Genomic DNA, 21467 nt, shown 5'->3' on the forward strand with positions numbered 1-21467 from the left:
AGCTTAACCCAGCAAAATACATGTTTGGAGCCAGATCAGGGAAGTTATTAGGCTTCATAGTTAGCAGAAAGGGGATTGAGGTTGACCCAGACAAAGTAAAGGCAATACGAGATTTACCTCCCCCGCGCACTCAGAAGGAAGTTTGAGGTTTCCTAGGGAGACTGAATTACTTTGCTCGATTCATCTCAAAACTGACGGAGAAATGTGATCCAGTGTTTCGTCTCTTAAAGAAATATAATCCGGGTGAATGGGATAAGAAATGTTAGAGGGCTTTCGATAAGATAAAGCAATACTTGGCTAATACTCCAGTACTATCGCCGCCAAGTTCAGATAGGCCATTGATACTGTATCTAACAGTGTTTGAGAATTCCATGGGTTGCGTATTGGGCTAACATGATAAGACATGAAAGAAAGAAAGAGCAATATACTATCTCAGCAAGAAATTTACTGATTGTGAAATGAAATACGCATCAATTGAGAAATTGTGTTGTGCTTTAATCTGGGCAACCCGAAGACTAAGGCAGTATATGTTGTATCATACGACTTGGCTGATTTCAAAATTGGATCCTTTAAAATATATGATAGAATCAACTGCTTTAAATGGAAGAATGGCTAGATGGCAGATTCTACTCTCTGAGTTTGACATAGTATATGTAAGTCAGAAGGTCGTAAAGGGAAGTGCGATAGCTGACTTCTTAGCTAGTAGAGCTTTGGAAGACTATGAGTCTTTTGACTTCGATTTTCCAAATGATGACCTGATGTATGTGGCGAACACTGAAGAAAATCCTTAAATGGATCACGTGTGGAGGTTAAATTTTGACGGAGCTTCGAATGCTACGGGTAATAGAATCGGGGCAGTCTTGGTATCCCCAAGTGGAGATCATTATCCTATTGCTAGCAAGTTGGACTTCGATTACACAAATAATATGGCAGAATATGAAGCATGTATTATGGGCATTCGTGCAGCCATTGAACGAAACATCAAAGTGCTAAAAGTATATGGGGATTCTCCATTGGTGATATACCAACTTAAAGGGGAATGGGAGACTAGAGACCCTAAGTTAATCGGTTATAGAAAACTGGTCCTCGAATTGGCTGATGAGTTTGACGATATCACCTTTTGTTATCTCCCACGAGAGGAAAACCAAATGGCTGATGCATTAGCTACTTTAGCTTCGATGATTTAGGTGAATAGACTTGAGACAATAAGGCCTATTCAGATGAGTATCTATGAGACCCCAGCTCATTGCTGCAATATTGAGGAGGAGGGAAAAGATGATTGTCCTTGGTATCAGAGTATCCTACAGTATGTTAAGAATCAGGAATACCCTAATCAAGCGACAGAGAATGACAAAAGAACTCTGAGAAGAATGGCCATTGAATATGTCTTAGATGGGGAAGTGTTATACAAAAGAAGGAAGGATCAAGTACTGTTAAGATGTGTGGATGCCGTGGATGCCAAGAAAATTTTGGAGGAAGTCTATGAGGGTATTTATGGGACGCACGCCAATGGTTTCACGATGGCCAGACAGATCATGAGATTTGGGTACTATTGGCCCACCATGGAAGGAGATTGCATTGATCATGCCAAGAAGTGCCACAAATGCCAAATTTACAGAGATAAAATACACGCGCCTCATTCACCTCTTCACGTCATGACCTCTCCTTGGCTGTTTTCCATGTGGGGTATGGATGTCATTGGGTCAATATCACCAAAGGCTTCTAATGGGCATCGCTTCATCTTCGTGGTCATTAATTACTTTACCAAGTGGGTGGAAGCTGCTTCATACGCAAATGTCACGAAGTCAGGAGTCAGCAATTCTTGAAGAAGGAGATTATTTGTCGATATGGAATGCCTGAGAAAATCATATCCGACAATGTGTTAAATTTGAATAATAGCACAATAGCTGAGGTTTGCAGCCAGTATAAGATCAAACATTATAATTCATCGCCGTATCGTCCAAAAATGAATGGTGCAGTGGAGGCGGCCAATAAGAACATTAAAAGGGTTGTGGGGAAAATGACTGAAACTTACAAGGATTGGCATGAGAAGTTATCATTTGCTCTCCTTGCCTATCAAACATCTATTAGAACTTCTACCGGGGCAACACCTTTTTCTCTGGTTTATGGAATGGAGGCAGTATTACCCATTGAAGTTGAGATCCCTTCTCTACGGATGCTATCTGAACTACAATTGGATGAAGCCGAATGGGTCCAATCTCGGTATGATCAGTTAAACCTAATAGAAGAGAAGAGGTTAAGAGCTAGTCACCACGGGCAAATGTACCAGAAACGAATGATGAAGGCCTATAATAAAAAGGTCCGCCCCAGAGAATTTCGTGAAGGGGACTTGGTGCTAAAAAAGATTCTTCCTATGCAAAAAGATTTTAGAAGAAAATGGATGCCAAATTGGGAGGGTCCTTATGTTGTAAAGAATGCCTTTTTCCGGTGGAGCTTTGATCCTAAGTGAGATGGATGCCAAAAGTTTGCCAAATCCTGTAAATGCAGACTCTGTCAAGAAATACTTCACTTGAAAGAAAAGGGAACCAAAGTAAAAACCCGCAAAGGGCGCTTTACTTCCTAAAAAAAAACCTTTGGAGAGGCCAGGGTGAAAACCCGCAAATGGGCACCTTGAGACCAAAGGGGGCTTGAGTCGAAAACCCGAAAAGGGCGGCTCAAGTATTGATCGAATTGGGGCATGAGGTGATTTGAGCGGATCAAATTTTGATCGGGGCATATGATGATCTTGCTTTACGTGTGTAACAACCCAATTTTGACCCTAATCGGAATAGTGGTTTCGGGACCACAAATCTGAATTAGAAAAAAAATATTTTAATATTATTTTGTGTGTTTATGATGTGTGAATTTAATTGTGTGAAATTTTCGTGTTTTAATTTTGTCGTTTGAGTGATTGATTAAAGAAAATGACTTAATCACGTAAAATGAAAATTTAGGGGTTAAATCTTAAGGTACCAAATTGTTGTTGTCTTTATTAAATGGAGGATTTATGACGTAATAAGGCCAAAATATAGTTAGTGGGTGGCAAAGTACAAGTATAGCCTTATATAAATATAAGTATATATATTTATATAAAGGTTAATAAAGTAAACTAATTATTAATGTTAGTGCATGTTTAATATATTAAAATTAAAGCATTATTTCTCCATCTTTTCGCCGAAACTAAGAACCAAGAAGATTGTTTAAAAGCTTTAGTATATTCGGCACTTGGAAGCTTGATTGAGGTATGAATTTTGTTTGTTTTTTTGATAATTTTTACGTTTTTGAGATCGTTGCTTTGAATACTTCAAAACCCATGTCTTAATTTTGTGAATTGTTGATGATTTTGAAATGTGCCATTGATGAATGTTTGAGTTTCATGATTTTAGTTGATGAAATATGAAATATAATTGTTAGATTAACATGTTTTGTCTTTGAATTTTTGGTGAATTTGGGTAATTAGGGCTAAATTGAGAAAATAAATTTTTGAAGGACTATAATGTGAAATAAATGAAATGCATGAGCTTGTATAGACACTAGGAATATTCGGCCCTTAAGAAGTGTAGTCAAAATTGGTGTATTTTGTGTTTTGAGCAAAAAGGATTAAATTATAAAAAGTGTGAAATTTTAGGGGCAAAATTGTAATTTACCCATTCATGTGTTTTTAGGGTAAATTGAATAGAATGGTGTTTAAATAAGCTTAATTTGAATATTTTTAGATCAAGAATTAAAGAAATCGAATTTGGATCGGGGAAAGACAAAAGTGGTCGAGTAGCCGATTTAGCAGTCGACGACATCCGAGGTAAGTCGATAAGCATTTAAATGTTGTTAAATTCAAGAATATATAAATGATAAGTGATAAATTAAATTATTTATTTGTTATATGTTTTGGCCGAAAATTATTATTAAGATAGGAATTTTCTTTCGAGTTCGATTCGATCAATAATCAATGCCTAAAAGCCCCGTATGAACCCTAGGAATAGATAGGATACTTATGTCATGGCATAGGACTCCGATATGTGTTTTCGTGTAAGACCACGTCTGGGACGTCGGCATCGACTTGTGTTTTTGTGTAAGACCCTGTCTGGGACAGTGGCATCGGTATGTGATTACATGTAAGACCACGTCTGGGACGTTGGTGTTGTACTAGCTTTTTAATTATCCGTGTATCCTTTTTAATTCCGAACGGTTCAACGGGCAATGTTAAGTGAAGACCGAATGTGAAATCGAAATAATAATAGTGTTCAGGTATGTATTTATATCATGCTATGAAATTAAGGTAAGTTGTATATTGAATTGATGATACAAAGTTATTTGATATATGAACAATATGTGAGCATGTTTGTGCTTATAAGTCATTGGTAGTTTGGATTATTATTGTAGTTTTTTTTTAAATTATATTTTGATAAGTATACAATAATTGGAGTATTTGTACATTAAGCTATTAAAGTTAAATGTTTATTTATATTTGATTTGGTTGGTTTAATATTAATGTTAAAATGAATAATGTTTGCTTATGACTTACTAAGCTTAAATAGCTTACTGTGTGTATGTCGTTCTTCGTTTTATAGATTTTGGAAGTTGGTTACGAGCTCGGGGATCGTCAGAGACGATTATCACACTATCGACTCCTCTCGGTATTTTGTAAATTTTGAATTCGATCTTATGGCATGTATAGCGTAGCTGAAATGCTTGAATTTAGATTATGTAATATTAAGCCATGCGAAAATGGCTTAATTTTCTTGTTTGTGTTCGGTTTTGGGCTGAATTACGGTTTAAGCATACTTTAATCATGGATTAGTATTTTATGGTTAGTATTTATATGGTAATGTATATATATATGTGCATGGAGATTTCATTCAAGTGTTTTGGTAATTATGTGGTTGAAGTAATTAAGTTGTTATATTCATTAAGATAAGTAATGTTAAGTTAAGTGTCTAGGTTATGAATTATATATGAAATATATATATGATTTGGTTGGATTTAGTAGTTAAGTGAATATAGGGGATGATTTATAAATTGAAGTATGCTGGTAAATGTTGGTGATAAATTACGTTTGGCTTATTGATAGAGTAAATGAATGTATATGCTGTCAAATTTTGATGTACAAATGCAGTCCAATTATATATGTATATGCTGTCAAATTTTGATGTACAAATGCAGTCCAAATATATATGTATATGCTGTCAATTTTTGATGTATAAATGCAGTCCAATTATATATGTATATGCTGTCAATTTTTGATGTATAAGGCAGTCCAATTATATTTGTATATGCTGTCAATTTTTGACGTATAAATGCAGTCCAAATATATATGTATATGCTGTCAAATTTTGATGTATAAATGCAGTCCAATTATATATGTATATGCTGTCAATTTTTGATGTATAAGGCAGTCCAATTATATATGTATATGCTGTCAATTTTTGACGTATAAATGCAGTCCAATTATATATGTATATGCTGTCAAATATTGATGTACAAATGCAGTCCAAAGATATATGTATATGCTGTCAATTTTTTATGTATAAATGCAGTCCAATTATATATGTATATGCTGTCAATTTTTGATGTATAAATGCAGTCCAATTTTGTATATATGCTGTCCAAATTTTGGTGTGAAAATGCTATTTAGTTTGGTATAAAAATGCTGTTCAAATTGATGTATAATAGTCGTCCAAATAGGGTGTACCACCTATCTTGTAACATGTAGTATAGTTAGTAACTTGAAATGAAATATGTATAAAAATATATGTTCGGATATATGCTTGGATTTTGATATATAATCATATATGTTTGGAAATGTTTTAAGAATTTGAATGATATTAAATTTTGATTAGGTAAATGATAATGATATGGTTGAAATTTTGAGACATGGTTAGTATATGTAATTTGATTTATGATGCATGTTTGATTTTAATTGGTTATGTGTTTATATATATGTATATATATATGTGGAATGAAATTTTGTGGTTGAGTTAGTATAATTAAAAAAAAATTTTGAGTTGGGTTTTGATCTATAATGCCTCGTAACTCTAATCCGGCGACGGAATCGAGTTGGGGTGTTACAACGTGAACCAACAAGAAATGATATGCGACATCTTGGAACATTGACAGAGTATTGCAGATCTCCTAAACACATGTCAAACTCAGAATGGTCTTCAGAAAGTCTGTACAAAGAAATTCAAGCTGCGATAACTGGGGCACTTAGTTCTTATTTTATTTATATGTGTATCCTTGAAAATACATTTTTTTGCTAAGATACACATTCCCAATCAACTTCTTTGTTATCCTTCTTTCGCTATCTTCGATGTTTTATTTCTTTCGAGTTATGATCAGAACCAGCTTTATTCTTATCCATTGTTATGATCTTTTTGCAAACATGTTGCATTGGAATAATGATTAATGGACTAATAAAACTTTCACAAAAGAAGTTTTGCATATTACTCTGAAAAGTTTTAATAATACAGTAAACCTGAAGCAGGACTATCGTTTAGAATGAACCAGGTTTAAAGGTCAGACATCTAAAAAGGAAAAGTATGAATTAAAGCAATCCCTTTTGAATCTTGCTAACAGGGGCATTAATTGAACAAAATGTCAGCAATAATTATGAGTTAGTAGGAAGAGATTTCTTTGGAGGAAATTCTTTATGCGCAAGTATTTTATGTGGCATTTTAAGAATGGCAAAAAAAAAACCAAAGAATTATATATTTGGTATCCTCTAATTGCGATGGGAAAAGATTGAAAAAACAGACATCCTCATCTTTGAGTTACATCTTGAGAATGAAGATTCGAATTCTTGCATCCCGGTGAATTGAACTTGGAGGTTTATAGTGGGGGAAATTTAATTGAGTATTTCATTGAAAGCGCCAGCCAGGAAGGAAGGTGTTAAAGTACTTCAAGTGATAAAGCCTTAATAAGCTTCGAGCAATGATGGCCTAAGTGATAAAGAATGATCATTCTAAAAAATAAGCATCTTGCATTCATGCAAACACCATTCACACATGTTTAGTTAGAAGCATTTGATTCATTTTTTATCATGCCATCCTAATCATTAGGCATAATTAGGTTCATTATATAGGTCGTGTTCCCCAAGGAATAGACAGAAGAATCTCAGATCTTATCTCCCTAAGGTTGCAGTGGAGCAGATTGAAACCAATAATCCTATCTCCCTGAAGTTGTAGTGGAACGAATTGCAATCATAGATCTTATCTCTCTGAAGTTGTAGTAGAGTAGATCGCATCTAGTCTCATATCCCTGAAGCCGCAGTGGAGCAGACAGAAGTTACAAATCCTATCTCCCTGAAGTTGTAGTGGAGCGGATTACAACCATAGATCTTATCTCTCTGAAGTTGCAGTAGAGCAGATCGCATCTAGTCTCATCTCCCTGAAGTTGCAGTGGAGCAGACAGAAGTTACAAATCCTATCTCCCTGAAGTTGTAGTGGAGCGGATTACAACCATAGATCTTATCTCTCTGAAGTTGCAGCAGAGCAGATCGCATCTAGTCTCATCTCCCTGAAGTTACAGTAGAGCAGACAGAAGTTACAAATCCTATCTCCCTGAAGTTGCAGTGGAGCGGATTACAACCATGGATCTTATCTCTCTGAAGTTGCAGTGGAGCAGACAGAAGTTACAAATCCTATCTCCCTGAAGTTGTAGTGGAGCGGATTACAACCATAGATCTTATCTCTCTGAAGTTGCAGTAGAGCAAATCGCATCTAGTCTCATCTCCCTAAAGTTGCAGTGGAGCAGATAGAAGTTACAAATCCTATCTCCCTAAAGTTGCAGTGGAGCGGATTACAACCATGGATCTTATCTCCCTGAAGTTGCAGTGGAGCAGATAGAAGTTGTAAATCCTATCTCCCTGAAGTTGTAGTGGAGCGGATTAAAACCACAAATCCTATACCTCTGAAGTTGTAGTAGTTCAGATTAAATTTACCATGACAAGTCTTATCTCCCTGAAGTTGCAGTGGAGCAGACTAAAACTACCAATCTCGTCCCATTGAAGTGCAGTAGAGTAGATCGAAGCAACAAGACACAGTGGACTGAAATGAAGTTACTTGAAGAAGAGAAGCATCAGAACAAGTCAATACTTGGCAAGATCGGGCAAAGTTGGCCTTTTTGAAGTCTTTGCTTCATTCCTGTTACACGACAATGAGCAAAGAGGGGCAGCTGTTATAGGCCATTTTTTGCTCGACCCAATAATAAATAAAGACCCAACAAGCCTAAAAATTTTACAAACCCCCAAACTAACACAAATGGCCCAATACAATTAACCCAATAAGCCCAACAGACCCAATCACCAGTCAAACTAGGGTTTCAAAAAATTGAAACCCTAGCCCACTGCCCTCGCCGCCGTTGCCCATGCCACTGCCGCGCCTAACCCTCGACTTTCTGATGTCGTCGCCCACTACCACCTACTCCTGCAAAAATGACGAAAAAGAAGCAGAAGCACACAACAAACAGTGCAAAGCAGTAAAAAAATACAACAAAAATGCATTGTAAATTGGCTATAAAAGCCAAACACTACCTCTGTATATTTTTTACAATCAGTTAATAACAAGAGATCCAAATCAAAAAGAAGAAAGGTTGACTCCAGTGTTCTTATTTTTTCTATTCTTGCGCATCTCTTTAATTATTTTTTTGTTATTTTCGATTTTTTTTGGTTGTCTTTTATCACTCTTTTCAAATATAAAAATGAAAAATAAAAGGGGTGAGTACCTGCTGGTTTCGAAAGCCGTCACTGAAGACTTTTTTCGGTATTGGAATCGGACTGAAAGGGTACAAAAGACCCCTCCTTTTTCGGCCTATCGGGTCTAGGGGACTATTTTTAAAGGGGATCGAGAACGGGGTTCAAAAGCTTAATTTTTGGGTACCTCCGGCCACCGCCCGCGGCGAAACCGATGGCGGTTTCTCGTCGGATTCTGCAACGCCCGGAGAAGGCAGAGAGGGGGGGAAGGATTTCTCTTTGTTTTTTTTTTTGAGTTAAAACAGAAAATGAGGCTAAAAAAACTTTTGGTTTAAATAAACTTTATAAAACGGTACCGTTTTGTAATTAGGGTTCAGGAGCCAAAACGACGCCGTTTTGGCCCTAACCCGCGCGGTGACCCGACCCTGTGGGGAGGATCCGCGTGTTTTTAGATTTGGGTTATTTACCCTTTTGGTCCTTCCGCTTTTAAATATTTTTGCAATCAAGTTTCTTTTATTTTTTAATTTGGCCCTGGAATTTCTTTCAGATTTCAGTCCGATCCACGTTGAAGCTGTGCGTTTTGGAGGGACGGGATTATTCCCCTTTTGGTCCCTCCTTGTTATTCGCGCATTCAATGTGGTCCTTCCCCTTTTATGTATTTGTGATTTGACCCCAAATGATTTTTTTAACTCAATTTAGTCCTTTTTTATTATTTTGGTTATTTTATTATTAAAATTAACAAATTTGATATTTTTTTTGTTACCGTTTTTCTTTATATATTCTTGGTTTTATATTATCATTATATTTTAATTTCTTTTAAGGTAAATAGTTTGGTGATATTTTATTATTTAAAACTATTCTCATTTTTTTTCTTCGTGTTTCTTTTCTTTATCGTATTTTTATTTATTTATTTTCTTTATTGTATTTATTGTTTCACTTAATCTTTATTCATTTATTTATATATTCATTATTATTTAAAATGCTTTAATTCCATTTGTTTATTTACTTGTTTTTCATAATTGATTTGTTCTCTTTATTTACGTATCTCATTTGTGTTGTTATTATTCGTATTATTTTTACATCATCATATTCATTTTTGTTTTGTTATGTATATTAACATCGTGTTTTATCTTTATTATTTTGTGATTTTATTTAAATTATGATTTTTGAATAAGCAAAATCTCGTGTTTAGATTCGAGAAGGTCGTACCCTAACTTACTGGGTTTTGATTTTCACAATAAATCTAAATGCATGAATCTTTTCAAACTCAAGTTTTAACGATCTCGAGAATTAGGAAAAGATCGTGTTCTAACTTACTGGGCATGATCCCCTTTTTAAATCCGAGATAGCTAAATATCTTTTAAATGAGTAAATTTTTTTTTTTGCATTCATTCGCGCATCGGGAATTCAAGACATTGTGTTCTAACTTATTGGATATAATTTTTTTTCTTGAATAACGTGAAATATGTCATTTTTCTAAAATTTTCAACATTTCAATAAAGGATCGTATTTTAAATCTCTTCAAAGTTTTCAATTTTCGACACTAAGACATTAACTAATCAACTAGGTACCAATTTTGGGCGTTACGAGGGTGCTAATCCTTCTTTGTACGTAACCGACTCCCGAACCCATTTTTCTGAATTTCGTAGACCAAAACCGTTGTTTTAATAAAATCAAATCATTTATTAAAACAACCAATTTTCAAGGTGATCCAATCACACCTTATCAAAAAGGATTGGTGGCGACTCCCGTTTTCGTTTTCATTTTTCAAAACCCAAGTCGACCCCGTTTTTTTTTTTATTTCATCAAAAAATGGTGTCAACAATATTTTTATTCAGTGCTCTCAAAGAATTAATGGGCAATTAATTAGATTTTTGAACCTTACTAGACTCAAGAAATTTCTATGATATTTGTTTTCCTTGAATAAATTTGTTGCGGTGGGAGAAAAAGTAATGCAAATTTGTTGAGTTTTTATTTATTTATTTATTTATTTATAATTAATAAGCATTAAATATAGAGATACCAGCCTCTCAACTCTCAAATTCAAATTAAAATATCTATTTATTTTTTTTAAAACGATCTTATTATAAGTTTTGATCACATTTGTTCCTTTTTTGACACAATGCTTAGAATTACCCACTCATAAATAAGATGATAATGCGTTTCAACACACTCAAACCTATGCCCTACTTTATACCAATCGAACTAAGAACTGACCAAATATGTATCCATTCTTAAATTAAAATCAATAGTAATTATTTAAAATTGGGATGGACTTGATCAAATAAGTTGGTTGTTGCCTAATAACTAGTCAATTTGAAGACAACTTCTGAAACAATACAAAAACCAATTTGAGTGGTTTCTTTTATTATAAATATTTTATTTATATGTACGAAAAAAATATTAAACATATTGTTAGTGTAGTTTTTGGATATAAAGGAGAGATGTGATAGCTTTGATCTCACTCCTCAGAGTATAAATATTTCGAACAAAAAAGAAGAAGAACTTTTAAATATTGTTTTAAGAAAATGGTCAAATTCTCCTATTAGTCCTTATATTATGCATAAGTAATGGATTTAGGCTCTATACTTTAATTTGGTCAATTTTAATTTCTATATTTTTCGAATTAATCGATTTTAGTCCCTATACTTTCGGATTTTAAAATTTTAGTCTTGACCCAAATGCTAGCGATTAAATCTCTATTAAATTCTGCTATTAGTCGTGTACTAAACGTAAAGGTATAGATTTAGTCAGTATTCTTCAATTTGACAATTCTTAGTCCCTATACTTTTCAAATTTTAAAACTTCAGTCTTATGCAAACGCTAGTTTTTAAATCACTAACTAGGTTTTTTTTTACGAGAAAATGTGAAAATAGTAAGTTGAAATGACATTATATATATATGATAATGCGTTTGTCGCATCAAATTTTGAAAATAACAAAACTTAGTGAATGTAACAACTATTGTTTGCTCAGGACTAAAATTTTAAAATTTGAAAAGTATAAGAAATAAAAATAACCAAATTAAAGTGCATGGACTAAATATACGACTTACACATAAAGACTAATAAAAAAATTAACCTAAAAAAAATTGAAAATCGACTTAACCAAGTCTAATGAAAAATGATTGATAACTGGTTTATTATGATATCATAACCAAAATAATCGAATTGACTTAGTTTGGTTGGTTCCAATGACTATCTTAGTTAATTAATTTAGTGAGAAGGGTTATTGAATTGGGGTTAAATATATAAATAAATAAATAAATATTTATTTTTTATAATTAAATCTCCATTAAAAATATATATACTATTATAATTAAATTTAAATGTGATCCGTTGATTGAGTTTTAATTCGATTGATATAGGCTTTGTTGTCAGTACAAGAAGACGTGAGTTCAAATGCGCTTCAGCGCATTATCCTCCTATTTAAGTGTTAGGGAGAGACTATGAATAGTTCTAAAACTCATGGCAATAATACTCATGTCAATCAAATTAAGACTCAATCAGTAAAAATATATAAAAGTTGAAAACTCATGGTTTTAATTATATAAGTGGAACTCATAGGTATAAAATTGGGGGATCTTGGATATATGTAGCTTTAACTATACAAAAAAAAAAGCATATCATTTCAACCTTGACTAAGGTAAAGAATGAAGATTATTCAAAGTTATCATGAAAATAGATAAATAAATAAACAAATATAAACAATGGGCTTTGCCCATTTTCATTTGGGATGGTAAAGAATGAATGAACATGGAAAGGGACCTACTTTGTTTGGTTACTATATTAGGTGTAATTATGAATTTTATCTCCTTACTTTACATATATATATTTTAATTTGTTAGACTTTAATTCTACAAAAATATTAAAATCTTAATCCAGTTGTCGATAAGACACATAAATTTGAACTGTTAATTTTTACTAATTTATATCGATTGAATCTTAACTCGATTGACATGAAAAAAAATATGTAAATGATATTTTCTTCTATTTTGTAATATCTGGCCCTATTGATTAAAAGGAATAAAAAATTTAAGGATGGATTTTATTCATCAAATTTCAAAATATAACATAGAGAATGATGTTCTAAATATTGTTTTGTTTATATATATAAAAATTCACTACAATATTTTTGTAGCATAACAAAAAAAAATTTAACGTTGTTAGGGTTTTGCGTAATATATATAACATTTAATAAATTTAAGTATCAAATTGAATCTAAAAAAAAGCTTAGGTATCAAATTAGGAAAAAAATGTCAAGTTTAGGTATTAAATTGAGAAAAAAAGTTTAAGTACCAAATTAGAAAAAAAAATACCAAAGTCAGAAACTAAATGTTATATTAAGCCAATTTCAAAATATAACTTGGAGAATGATGTTCTAAATATTTTTGTTTATATAGAAAAAGGTTATAAATTAGTTAATTAAGTACGATTAATTGTTGTATTTGTATGAATAAACTTAATTAAGATTTAAATTTAAAAAAAAATGGTTGTATTTAAATAAATCCAAACTACTGATTACAAGTTGACTTGATTATAGATTTTATAAAATAATAACATATAGGGAGGAGATAAGGTGGAAAAATATTAATTTTTTCACATGGGCGGTTGCCTTATTGATATTGAAAAGAATCTCTAGCAACTCACAATTTGAAATTATAAATTTTAAAATCTTTAAATATGTTACATATATATATTTATATCATGTTAATTATTTTTTATATTTTTTAAATATATTTTAAGAGGATATGTTTTTTTTTTCTCTAATTTTCGTATTAAATATAAAAACATTCTGCATGAGATGATTTCTTCATATATATATTCGTATATTAATTTCCTAATTCAATGTAAATACATAATAAATTAAAATATAAAAATTCCTAAATTATAATTTTAACTATACCTACCTGATGACTATATACATAGTACCTTTTTTTCTCCATTGTAAGCAAGTTGATCGCTCAAATATTATATTTCTAGAATTTAAATTATATTTAAATTTTTTATTGTAGGTTGAGTTTTAGTTCGACCGACATAAGTATTATTGTCTATACAGGAGGACGTAAGTTTGCATGCGCTGAAACATATTGTTCTTTCATTTATGGGTTGGGAAAGGATTTTGAATAATTTTAGTCATTGTGTAAAAAGGAACAGATATGACAGAACGAGAGCAAGGAAGAAAACTTAAAAAATAAACATTCATGTTTAAAGCTTTTATGGAGCACTAAAATATATAATGGCAAAGAGGTGATGGGGTGATAGAGAAGAACATGATCATGCTTTATCGACCATCTCTTTCTTACGTAAAAATCCTTCATAAGCACAAAAAAGGGTTGTCTGAAAATCATTCTGTAAACAATGACAAATCCTAAACCCTTGGCTTTTCTTTGTTTCTTTTAGCATAATCCCATAAAGTTAAAAATAAAAAGCTGTTCAGTTTATTCAACTTTGAGTCCATTTGAAAAATAGTTTTTTCATTTCTTTAATAAAACTCCATTTCATATCTTCACTCAAAGTTGGAGCCTTTCTGAGTTTTTCCTTGTGTGAATATTCTCTGGGAAATGAACTCTATAGAGGTATGCCAAGCTCTGTTCTTTTTGTTTTATTTGCAGTTTACTGTTTAATTTATGCATTTCATTCTATTCAACCTTTACAATTTAATCCATATGTATTGATATATTGATAGTTGAAAACATTCCTTTTTAACTTCAGGTTTGTGGGATTTGATTTTATATACTGATTTCAGCTTGAAAATATTCATGTGAATGAGACCTTTGGATATGGGGAAATCATCAATATGGAGACGGTTGTTCATTGTTTTTGTACTTATTCATGTCCTTTCAGTTCATCAATCCAAAGGGCTTAACTCAGAGGGTCAATACCTGCTTGAAATCAAGAGAAATCTTGTTGACAAGTTCCATCATTTAAGCAATTGGAACCCTAATGATCCAACTCCATGTGGATGGAATGGTGTAAGTTGCTCCCCCATTGATTATTATTCTTACGACCTTGTAGTTCAGTCTCTTAACTTGAGTTCAATGAACCTGTCTGGTTCTTTGTCTCCTAGCATTGGTGGATTGGTTCAGTTGACTGTCCTTGATCTTTCTCACAATGGGTTGTCCAATAACATCCCAAAAGAGGTTGGGAATTGTTCAAATTTGGAGATTCTTAATCTCAATGACAATGAATTTGAAGCTCAAATTCCCAAAGAAATAGGCACCCTTTCATATTTAACAACTCTAAAGATATACAATAATAGATTCTCAGGGCCTTTCCCTGATGAGATTGGGAACCTTTCTTCTTTGACACAATTGCTTGCATATAGCAACGATATCAATGGATCATTGCCGAGTTCTTTTTGCAACCTTAAGAGCCTAAAGAGTTTTCGAGCCGGTCAGAACCGGTTGACGGGGAGTTTACCTTCGAATATAGGTTCATGTGAGAGTTTGCAGTACCTTGGTCTTGCACAAAATGAATTAACCGGCTCGATTCCGGCGGAGATCGGGATGCTTACGAGTTTGAGAGAGTTGATCCTTTGGGATAATCAACTCTCTGGTTCGATTCCGGGAGAGATTGGCAATTGCACGAATTTGAGTACTCTTGCTTTGTATGAGAACAAGCTTGTTGGAAGTGTCCCAAGGAGCTTGGGAACCTTATAAATCTCAAGCACTTGTTTCTTTACAGAAATGAGTTGAATGGAACGATCCCGAGGGAGATTGGGAACCTTTCATTTGCCGAACAGATCGATTTCTCGGAGAATTTGTTGACCGGAGAAATACCAGTTGAGTTTGGCAACATAAAAGGGTTGAATTTGCTTTATCTTTTCGAAAACCAGCTTACTGGTGTTATCCCTGTTGAGCTTACCAGTTTGAAGAACTTGTCAAAGCTTGATCTTTCCATAAATAATCTCACTGGTCGGATTCCGGTCGGGTTTCAGTATTTGGAAGAACTGGTCATGTTTCAGCTCTTTGACAATTCACTCACCGGTACCATTCCTCGGAAACTTGGGGCTTATAGCCTGCTTTGGGTTGTTGATTTATCCAACAATCAATTAACAGGAAGGATCCCTCGACATCTTTGTCATAACTTGAACCTGATGTTTCTCAACCTTGGGACAAACAAGCTCACCGGGAATATCCCATCCGGTGTTACAAACTGCTTACCATTAGTTCAACTTCTTTTAACCGGAAACAGCCTTACAGGGAGTCTTCCGTCAAATCTTTGCAAGTTGGTTAATCTGTCTGCGATCGAGCTAGGCCAGAACAACTTCAGAGGACCGATTCAGGCGGAGATCGGGAACTGCAAAGCTTTGCAAAGGCTACACCTTCACTATAACTACTTTACATCAGAGTTGCCAAGAGAGATCGGTAATCTGTCTCAATTGGCGAGCTTTAACATCTCATCTAACTCATTCATAGGAAGGATACCACCAGAACTGTTTAACTGCAAAATGCTTCAACGGCTCGATCTCAGCAGGAACAGATTTACGGGGAATTTACCTGGTGAGATTGGAGCACTATCTCAGTTGGAGCTTCTCAAGCTTTCAGACAATGATCTGTCCGGGATAATACCTCCCGAGCTCGGAAATCTTATTCGTTTGACAGAGTTACAAATGGGGGGCAACTCATTCAGTGGCAATATACCAGCTGCTTTAGGTTCCCTCTCTGGCTTGCAAATTGCATTGAATCTCAGCTACAACAATCTCTCTGGAGTAATCCCTCAAGAGCTCGGCAATCTCGTTTTATTGGAATACCTTATGCTTAATAACAACCATTTGAGTGGCGAAATTCCAGGTTCTTTTGCTAACCTACCAAGCTTATTCGGATACGACTTTTCATATAATGACTTAACGGGGCCTATACCATCACTACCGCACCTCAACAACATGGCTATCAGCAGCTTTATCGAGAACAGAGGTCTCTGTGGAGGTCCTCTTGGTGGTTGCAATCCACCATTATCTTCATCCCCTCCTGTGCCAGATACGAAAGATAAACAAATCCGATTAGGTAAACTTGTTGCTATAATTGCAGCAACTATCGGTGGAGTTTCTCTCGTTTTAATAGCAGTCATTATATATTTCATGAGAAGGCCAGTTAGAACGGTTGCTACTTTGCAAGAAAAGCCACCAACTACTCAAGTTAAGGACATTTACTTCTCCCCAAAGGAAGGATTCACATTCCGGGACTTGGTTGCAGCGACCGAAAATTTCAACGAGAGCTTTGTTGTTGGTAGGGGAGCTTGTGGAACTGTATATAAAGCTGTCTTGCCAAGTGGTCAAGCCGTTGCTGTTAAGAAGCTTGCTTCACAACGGGAAGGCAATAATAACGTTGACAACAGCTTCCGAGCTGAAATTCTAACATTGGGGAATATCCGGCACCGGAACATCGTGAAGCTTTATGGTTTCTGCTATCACCAAGGTTCGAATCTCCTTCTTTATGAATACATGTCAAGAGGTAGCTTGGGGGAGCTGCTTTATGGTACATCCTGCCATCTTGATTGGAGAACAAGGTTCTTGATTGCATTGGGAGCTGCTCAAGGCCTTGCTTATCTGCATCATGATTGCAAGCCTCGGATTTTTCACCGTGATATAAAATCGAATAACATATTGCTCAACGAAAAGTTTGAAGCTCGCGTCGGTGATTTTGGATTAGCCAAAGTCATGGATATGCCACAAACCAAGTCAATGTCTGCAATTGCAGGTTCTTATGGCTACATTGCTCCAGGTAATTAAAATTTTACTCCATGAAAATGTTGCAAACATTAAGCTTTTGTGTGCTTTTGGCTAATGAGCCATGATCATTTAAACCGCAGAATATGCATACACAATGAAAGTGACCGAAAAATGCGACATCTATAGCTACGGAGTTGTCCTATTGGAGTTACTAACAGGCAGAACACCAGTTCAACCACTAGATCAAGGCGGTGACCTCGTAACATGGGTGAGACATTACATCCGAGATCACTCGCTATCACCTGGAATGCTCGATTCTCGGTTGAATCAACGAGATGAGAGAACCGTCTGTCATATGTTAACAGTCATGAAAATTGCTTTAATATGCACAAGCATGTCACCTTCTGATAGACCAACCATGCGGGAAGTCGTTCTGATGCTTATCGAGTCGAACCAACGCGGAAGCCGGTTCGATATCTCCTCGAGTCATGACACTGACCGAATCGAATGAAATCTATATTCTAGTATGCAAATAATTTTGATTAAACCATGATCATTTTTTTTACAAAATTTACACAGTGAAAAAATATATGCTAATTTGTCAACTTTCATATAATAATTAATAATATATGGTTGCAACATGTTCTTGATAATATTAGTTTGATTTAATCACAAATTTAATTGCTTTACATAATAATTAACTCACTTGTAAAAATAGAGAAATTCTTGTGATTTTAATGGAATATTTTTTCGGTAAAAGTATTATAGAGGTCCTTATATTAGAAACTGGATTGCATTTTGCCCCACCACTCAAATGTACAGGGAAAAACGCATTTTTTCGGTAGAGGGACTAATTTACAGGGACTAATCTAATGTATAGATATTAATTTACCCATTTTTCGGTAGAGGAAAAAAAAGGCAATCTCACCCTTAAAATAAAATAAAAGTTTGACTATAAGTAAAATTTTCTATATGGTCAGATTATTACTCTATTTATTTTATTAAATCTAATCTAATCTAATCTAATCTAATCTAATGTAATCTAATCTAATCTTAATCTATTCCATATATAGAAAGAGTTCCTTTTTCACTAAAACTGTTTTATATCACATTTATAATTAAAACTCGCCGCCCAATCTCCATTAACACACAAAATTAAAGCTTTCATCTTTCTTATTTCTTCTTCAAAGTTCAACCATGTTTACATTGAACCTAAACAAAAAGGTAAATTTTATTGTCTGACAAATTTTTTCTCTCTTACTTCATGCACAAGAAACCAATATTCTTTTGAGTTTTTTTTTTTCATTTTTTTATAGGTGGAGAAGGAGAAAAAGGAAATCGAGCACAAAAACAAAATGCCTCAGTTAGATTCAACCCAAAAAATAAGGAGAATACAAGACCCAAATTTCGTTAAAAAAAATTATATTTTACAAATGCACATCCATTATGCAGAAGAGATTGACCCATCGAGCGTGTACTCGGAAGTTCATTGGAGGAATTATCGAGTGGTGTTTTGGGTTAACCCTTCAGATCAGTACGAGACTGGTGCAAGTAGAGGGTATCCGATATTTATATGGGAACAACTATTTAATATCCCATTGATCAATGTTGTTATATCGGAACATAAGTTTTTGAGTCTGGAAGTTATGCGGATCGGCGGGAATCCAGGGCCGTCAAGAGGCTACATCGTGGTGGGGAGAGCAAAGGTAGCTTTGCCGAAAGTGCTGGGGATTAAAGAGTGCCAACGAGTTGGATTGGTGAGGTTTGTTGATGGGCAAACCGTGGGTGAAGGGCATATAATAATTTCTCTGACTTTGATACAGGTAAATTTCCATTGGCGTGATATGTTATTTCATTAGAGAGAATTCAACAACTCGGGATTAATTACTGTTAGTGATGAGGGAATTAATTATTGTTGTTAATGATGATACTTTAGTTTTGAGAAAAAGTCACCTTTTATGTTTCTGTTTTAAAATATTATATAAAAAAATTATTTATCTACAAATAGATTATTTGTATGCTAACTCAATGTTGGTTCAAAATTTGCATAATGATGAATCAAGAAAAGAAAATATTAGCTTATTTAGTCAATAAGTTCTCGATACCGTTAGCAAAGGTCAAGTTCTTGGTTTGGGGTTGAGTTCCTTTCTGAATTAATCCCCACTCTTGAAGTAATTTTTATAAAATAATTATTCCACACATGTAGGTAATTTTAAAATTTTCATAAATTTAAATTAAATTAAATTATAAAATATTGTATTTTCACCTAGCCTTAAAATTGCACCGCAAACATTCATCGAATTTAACGGCAAAATGTTGAGGGCGGTGGCGACAATCCTAATATGCACTTAGAATTAAATGGTCACTATCTCCATCTTTATTAAAATCCACGGCCTTGCTCATTTTCGCGAGCAATCCTCCAATATTAAGTGAACTTTCTAGAAAGTAAGATGAAGCTCGGAGAAGCAAAGCATGATTGACTCGGGAAGAACTAAAAACCTAGATTGTGAGCAATCCTCACCCCACATACACCAGCAACCATCAAACCACCAATCGAAAAAAGCAAACAAAAACAAAAAAGCCTCTATAATGGATGAAGGATGGAAAAAAATCAAGCAAAAGAGATAGAGTTAGATGCAAAGCAAAAATTAGAGAAAGAACAAAAAAGGAAAAAAAGCATAGAGAGAAAAACTTGTCTTTTAGAGCTTATTGGTTATTTGGGCATCGAAGCTCCGTTCAATAATCTGAATGGTGAAGGTAGAGAAGGGGTTGAAGAGAACAACATATCTCGAGGTCGCGATGATCCATCTGTGGACGTCGGTGGATTGAAGTTTCCAGCTTAGAACTTTGGCTTGAGGTTTTGTAGGTTTTGGTTGCTTTTTAGGAAAATCTAAACCGAAAGATAGATCGAGGGTGTGAAGACTTATCATTGGATAGTGATTTTGTGTTCATCGTAGCATTGGTGGTGGAGCTCTTTGATTGGCGACAACTAGGGTTAGAAGAAAAAGGAGAAGAATCAGGAAAGATAAAAGAAAAACACGTGTTAGATTTTTATTTGACATTTTAATAGAAGTGATCAAAATAATTCAACTATGTAATGGCTAGATTACTTATTTATTTAATTTTATTTTGAGAGCCTAAAATATTATATATTAATAGTAATATTTTAATTTTTAAAAATAAATATTTATTATTTAATTCAAATTAATTTACTATTAATTAATAAAAATATTAAAAATATAGATTTCTTGTACGTAATTGACTTGATACATATAATTTTTTTAAAGATAAATTCATTAATAAGTAAAGAATAACAACAAATTGAAGTAGCGTTATATCTAAGCTAGCATGCTTATCCCATACATCCATAATTATATCCATTCTAATCATGCGTGTCAATTAGATAAAGCTACCCTAAATAGGAGATGAGCCGCTTTCCTTAGTAGCATCCCGGCTAATCTAAAAAAAGGACAAGTGTTAAAAAAAATACTTCAACACAATAACAATCTTGAATTACAGAACCAAATTTGATTCTATAATCAATAAAGATTTCAACGAAGATAAAGCCTCTCGGATCACTAGGGCTTTTGCTATACATTGTCGTGTGACTGAAGCTCGTATAACCAAGCCAATCACATACAAAACAAAATAGCGTTAAATGTTCGAATTGTTGCATCAACGGAACTCAAACATCAAGGTGAACCCGCACATGCATTTGGGCACGAAGTTCCTTAGCGACCGCAGCTGCATCATAGTCTACAAAATGGCCAAGAAAATTCTCAAATTGTTGCGGCACTGCTTTCGAAAAGAGACCAGTTGACAAATCATGAATTTGTATATGAAGTTGACTCGTGACACTAACTCAATTGACGACAATATTAATAAGATTATGACACACCCGCGATGTGGGTGAATATATTTATATAATATATTTATTAAGAATTCACATAAAAACTAAATATTATTTTACTTGAAATGGTGAAGTCGGGAGATTGACTGTTTGGTGCTCTGGATTCAAATCCGATTATAATTATGATTTTTTTTATATTTTATATAAAAAAACAAAATAGCTCTTAAATGAATATTTCACTTTGTTAAAATAAAGATAT

General features: G+C 33.9%; 1 pseudogene; it reads left to right on the top strand.

Annotated features, from left to right (window-relative positions):
• The first annotated feature begins 13957 nt into the window (after positions 1 to 13957).
• On the top strand, positions 13958 to 20493 carry LOC121219968 (probable leucine-rich repeat receptor-like protein kinase At5g63930; annotated as a pseudogene).
• The last annotated feature ends 974 nt before the right edge of the window (positions 20494 to 21467 follow it).

This window comes from Gossypium hirsutum, chromosome D08 (assembly GCF_007990345.1).
Source record: "Gossypium hirsutum isolate 1008001.06 chromosome D08, Gossypium_hirsutum_v2.1, whole genome shotgun sequence".
Taxonomy (NCBI): Eukaryota; Viridiplantae; Streptophyta; class Magnoliopsida; order Malvales; family Malvaceae; genus Gossypium; species Gossypium hirsutum.